This window comes from Rattus rattus, chromosome 1 (assembly GCF_011064425.1).
Source record: "Rattus rattus isolate New Zealand chromosome 1, Rrattus_CSIRO_v1, whole genome shotgun sequence".
NCBI lineage: Eukaryota > Metazoa > Chordata > Mammalia > Rodentia > Muridae > Rattus > Rattus rattus.
In genome coordinates this window covers 215,551,033-215,557,451 of record NC_046154.1, presented here as the reverse complement: position 1 = coordinate 215,557,451, position 6,419 = coordinate 215,551,033, and the positions used below count along the sequence as shown (strand labels likewise).

The following is a 6,419-nucleotide window of genomic DNA, read 5'->3' as shown; positions in this document are numbered from 1 at the left end:
GAAGGCCACACCTCCAAATAGTGCCACTCTCTGGGCCCAGCATATTCAAACTACCCCATTCTACTTTGTGGTTCTATAGGCTTGTTTAGATATGAGTTTATAGAGGCCATACCTAAACATAGCATCATGTAAAATATATTTTGTCAAACTTTGAAAGTCCCCATAGCCTATAGCAGTCTCAGCAATGTTAAAAGTCCAAAGTTCAAAGTCTGTTCTGAGATTCATCCAATCACTTAACTGTAATCCCCTATAAAGTCAAAATCAAAAGGCAGATAACATACCTTAAACATCACAGGATATAAATACCATTCCAAAATGTCACAGTGAGGAAATACTAGGAAAAACAAGATAAAACCACTTTGGCTGTAGAGAGCTGCAACGTGCTGCTCCTCAAAGATAGTGCTGGTTTCCGCCTTCCACCCTCCCAACGGTGAGCGCTCCTTACAGTAAACAAGTCCTTATTTGGCTATGTCTGCTTGGCCTGCTAGCTTCCACATAGTGACAGCCTATCTACATGACCCACATGGCTTGCTAGGACTGGCCAGTCCTAGCTATTTAAGTGTGGTGCAGGGCGTTCCCCAGAGAGAGAGTCAGAAAGGGGAGAGAGTCAGAAGAGATAGAGGTCAGAAGATTGTATCAAGGTTCCTGAGTAAAACTGCTTGAAGAAGATCTCCTGTGGTCGTGTCTTCCTTGCTGGTCGAGGTTGGGCAAGGCACTTGGCAAGCTCCAAACTGCGTCTCCAAGTCTGTATCAAAGTGTTCATCAGATTTCAAACTCCTTTCATCTTGGCTGACTGCAGCACAATTCTCCTTGTCTGATTACCCTCCCTGTTAGCAGCTTTCCTCAGCAGATACTCATGGCTCTGGCATCTTGAACATCTTGGGCTCGCAAAGGCAACTTCAACATTACAGCTTCTTGCTCAAATATTTGAGACTCACACATCTTCTGGGCTCCTCCAAAGGGCTGGCATCACTTCCCCAGCTCTGCTCTCTGTAGCACTCTAGGCTCTGGTTGAGTCTACTCCACTGCTGCTGCTGTTCTTGGTGATCATCCCATGGTACTGGCATTGCCAATACACTGGAGTCTTCTGCTGCAACTAGGCTTTACCAGTAAGCCTCTCACAGGCTCTCTTCATGGCGCCAATCCTCAACTTTTTTCGCCTGACTCCTTCAGTCCTGGACCATCAACTGCAACTAAGGCTGCACTGCACCTTCACCAATGTCCTTCCCTGGCCCATCATACTACCAGGCCTTAGCTGTTCCTCATGACCCCTTCATACCATCAAAACCAATACCACCTGGGGTTGGGATGCATGGTGTGAAATTCACAAAGAATAAAACATGTCCCTGTGGTATTTTCTTAGTTATTGATTGATGAGAGGGTGTCCAGCCCAATTTGGGTTGTGGTGGTCCTGGCTTGTATAAGAAAGCTGACTCAGCAAAACACAAGCAACAAGTCAGGAAGAAGCACCTCCATGGTCTCTGCCTCAGCTTCTTCTGCCTCTGTGTTTCTGCTTAAGTTTCTGCTCTCCCTGTTTTTGATGACGAACTGTTGTAGAAAACTGTGAATGAGACAAAATCTTTTCTTTTTTTTTTTTTTTTATTATTATTAACTTGAGTATTTCTTATATACATTTCGAGTGTTATTCCCTTTCCGGTTTCCGCAAACATCCCTCCCCTCCCCTTCCTTATGGGTGTTCCCCTCCCAACCCCTCCCCCCATTGCTGCCCTCTCCCCAACAGTCTAGTTCACTGGGGGTTCAGTCTTAGCAGGACCCAGGGCTTCCCCTTCCACTGGTGCTCTTACTAGGATATTCATTGCTACCTATGAGGTCAGAGTCCAGGGTCAGTCCATGTATAGTCTTTAGGTAGTGGCTTAGTCCCTGGAAGCTCTGGTTGGTTGGCATTGCTGTACATATGGGGTCTCGAGCTCCTTCAAGCTCTTCCAGTTCTTTCTCTTATTCCTTCAACAGGGGTCCTGTTCTCAGTTCAGTGGTTTGCTGCTGGCATACGCCTCTGTATTTGCTGTATTCTGGCTGTGTCTCTCAGGAGCGATCTGCATTCACATTTTGATCATCCATCTTGAGTTTCATTTCTATTCACTTTGCTAAATATGCAATGTTTGTTTAAATGCTCACTCATATTTCAGAGAGTATAGGATCCACCATACAGAAAACAGCTAAAAATATCGAAAAGGAAACAATGCCAGAATATTCCTTTTCCATGGCTTGTATATTTCAAAAGAACTCAAACATGAAAAAAAAAGTGCAGGCTCTTAGGTATGGTTGGGCAGACACAAGAATGGACATCACAGGTGGAACAGAGCAATCAGAACGGTCTTAGGGAAAAACAGGCGGGGAGGCTTCCAGTTGGGGTACAAGCATTGTATGAGGCAGTAACACCCAGCTTCACTTGTATCTGCAGCCTCCTGCAGTCATAGCTCATTAGTAAGAGCAGATTGCTTAGTCCCCAGAAATCTATTCTTCATTGATCTGCTTGAGTGTCTCTTGGTATTATGTGTTAGTAGTCATAACTCTTGCACTGTCCCATGGAATTCAGTGGGCCCATAAGTGAGATGTGTGATCATCCTTTTCTGTTTCCTTCTTAAAACACTTGGAGACTGCTTTTGAATGTCTGTGATATGGAATAGATGTGTGGAGCACCCAGAATTATGTAAATATCGTCTCAGTGAAATGTGCATTTTCAGTGCAGGCATTCTCACCATTTTCATTGATGTATGTATGGACTATTTTAGGATGGAGTGACCTATGAGGATTTGCATGTGAACTCTCCAGAAGAGTGGGCTTTGCTGAATCCTTCTCAGAAGTGTCTCTACCAAGATTCTTACCTCACTGTTATAGTTAAGAATGTGAGTTTTCCTTCACTTTCTCAACAAGGGGTCTAGCCTTTCTTGGTTATTTGTACACTTTTGTAATCTCTATTGTCAAAGAGGAAGAATGTAGTAAATAATCAGACATGGTTCTCAGATTCACCAGAGATATTAAGTTAAAATTTGCACAGTATCAAATAATATATTATAAATTTTCTGGTACTATATATTAGGCTACAAATGGGAAGACCACAATATTGAAGAACGTTATCAAAGTTCTCGAAGATATAGAAGGTAATTTTCATGTGGAAGCTGATATAAATGCATCACTGAAGAAAATTTAATGTGCCCCGAAGTTTTGAAGAAAATCAACAGTGGAAATAAGCACAGGTTTAAGTACACTGATGAGCACTCAACTCTCAGAAGACCGTGCCCGTTCATTTCAGAGAGTTGAGCTATGTTTGTAAGGGATTCTTCTAAGAAAAAAGACAACCAAACAAAAACTTAGCCCATTACACTCTTTTAGTCATAGCCCCATGATAGCCATGTTGCAGAACTGTCAATCTATTTAGTTTCATCCCATTCAAGTATCCTTAAAAGCATGCACATTGATTAGGGGTCCAGTGAGTGTCCAATACCTTTTATAAGCAAACAGTACATAGTAAAGCTAGTGTCATGCTGTACTTTCCGTGACTTTCCAAAGTTTAGTGACGGGAACAGTTTATGGGAAACAAGAAGGTTGTTGTCATGGAGAAGCCTTAATCACTATACCACATGTCTGTGCGGGAGAAAAATTTCACAGATATGACTGCAGTGTACAATCCTTTTATTTTTTATTTCTCCTTTAATAGGTGTAACATTTGTCACTCTGAACCCAGCCTTGTGAGTGTAAGGGATGTGGAAAGAAGCAATGTACCTTTGCAAGTAACAGTGTTCTTCAAACAGATGAAAGATTCCACACTGAAGGGAAACTCTGTGAGTGTAATCTGTGCACTAAACCCTTTCCAACTTTTGGTAGTCTTCAACAACATGATAGAAGTCATCCTAGGAAAAAACTCTGTGAATGTAATCAATGTGGTAAAACTTTTCCAAGTCACAGTTCCCTTCAAGTACATGAAAGAACTCATACAGGAGAGAGACCCTATGTCTGTAATGAATGTGGTAAAGCCTTTTCAACTCGCAGTCATCTTCAAATACACCAAAGAACTCATACTGGAGAGAAACCTTATGATTGCAGTGAATGTGGCAAAGCCTTTGCAAGTAAAGGTAATCTTGAAGTACACCAAAGAACTCACACAGGGGAGAAACCGTATTGCTGCAGTGAATGTGGTAAAACGTTTGCTACTCACAATAATATTCAAATACATGAAATAATTCACACTGGAGAAGAACCCTATGAATGTAATGAATGTGATAGAGTCTTTGCATACAGCAGAGCTCTTAAAGCACATGAAAAAACTCACATTGGATAGAAACCCTATGAGTGTCACCAATGCAGCAAAGCCTTTGCAGGTCGTGCTTGTCTTCGAAGTCATCAAAAACATCATACTGGAGAGAAGCTCTTTTTATGTACACAATGTGGTAAAGCCTTCATAAGTCAGAGTGTTCTTCAGAGGCATGAAGGAACTCACACTATTGAGAAGCCATATGAATGTAGTCAGTGTGGTAAGGCCTTTACACTCCTCAGTTATCTTCAAATACACAAAAGAACTCACACTGGTAAGAAACCATATAAATGTGATCAGTGTGGTAAAGCCTTTACAAGTCATGCTAATCTTCAAAATCATGAAAAACATCACACTGCAGAGAAACCCTATGGATGTAATCAATGTGGTAAAGCTTTTGCATATAGTAGTAGTCTTCAAATACATGAATGAAGTCACACTGGAGAGAAACTTTATAAATGTACTCAGTGTGGTAAAGCTTTTGCAAGTCGCAGTTATCTTCAAATACACCAAAAGAGTTCACACTGGAGAGAATCCCTATGAATGTAGTCATTGTGGTGAAGCCTTTGCAAGTTGTGCTAGTCTTCAGAATCATGAAAAACATCATACTGGAAAGACTTTATGAATGCAACCAATGTGGTAAGATCTTTGCCCGTCGCAGTAATCTTCAAGTACACGAAAGAATTCATACTGGAGAAAAACCTCATGAATGTCAGCAATGTGGTAAGGCCTTTGTCTTAAAGCGTGATCTTCAAATACATGAAAGAACTCACACTGGAGAGAAACCGTATAGATGTAAGCAATGTGGTAAGACCTTTGTATGTAGTAGCAGTCTTAAAATACATGAAAGACGTCACACTGGAGAGAAACCTTGTGAATGTAATCACTGTGGTAAAGCCTTTTCAAGTCACAGTTATCTTTAAGTACACAAAAGAGTTCATACTGGAGAGAAACCCTATGGATGTAATCTTTGTGGTAAAGCCTTTGTAAGTCACAGTTATCTCCAAGTACACAAAAGGTACACAAAAGTACACAAATAAATGTAATCAATGTGGTAAAGCCTTTGTAAGTCACAGTTACCTTCAAATACATAAAAGACTTCATACTGGAGAGAAACCCTATGGATGTAATCAATGTGGTAAAGCCTTTACATATAACCGAGATCTTCATAGGCATGAAATAATTCACACTGGAGAAAAAACCTTATGGATGTAATCAGTGTGGTAAAGCCTTTACAAGCTGCAGTTATCTTCAAATACACAGAAGAGTTCATACTGGAGTGAAACCATAAGAATGTACTCAGTGTGGTAAATCACAAAAAAATCTCACACTGGACAGCATCCTATAGATGCAATTGATGCAATGAAAGTTTGGCTCATCAGTATAATCTTGAAACACATCGCAGACTGAATATTTGAGAAAAACCCAAGACATAATCAATGTCATAATAACCCTACATGTCATAGTCTTCTTCAACGTCATGAAAACATTCCTACTGGAAATAACCAATCTAATAAGTGCACTAAAGCCTTGTACACTAAGCACAGTTTTTCCACTGAGCCATCTTCTGGTGTTTATAGGAGATTAGCAGAACTATTTCATCCTAAAAGAATTGTCTTTTTTCTTATTATAAATAAATTGTCAACCAAGAATAGAACAGCACAATACTTTGAATAAAAGAACCAATTTGCAAATGACAGTTATCATCTGCCATCCATTTTACGGGTTATATTAGTTTATTCTGAAGACTAAATATTTGTTCTTAACACTTTCTAAGAAACACAAATGAATGGCAGATTATTTTCTCTGGGTTAAGGAGGTTGTAGCTAAGGCCGATGATCTGTTTATTCTGTGAGAGACAAACATTATTTATGCAAATTTTTTCTGATTACTAAAAGTGCTATTTATGTCTTATGCATACCTACACAGCATCACATACATAAATATTTTTGAAACTTAAAAAAGGACCAGTGAGTTCACTCAACAGTTGAGGATACTTGCTGCAGAACTTGACTGCGTGGGTCAGACATACACAGAGGAAACAGGAATAGACATGTGTAAGTTGGCTTCTGGCTGACACGTGCACATGCTAGCACAGGTGTATGCACCCAGGTAAAAGATATTGAACATGAAATTAAGAAAACAA

At 40.2% G+C, this 6,419-nt stretch overlaps 1 pseudogene; it reads left to right on the top strand.

The window, feature by feature from the left end:
* Positions 1 to 3,602: 3,602 nt before the first annotated feature.
* LOC116886386 lies at positions 3,603 to 5,579 on the top strand (annotated as a pseudogene).
* Positions 5,580 to 6,419: the final 840 nt, after the last annotated feature.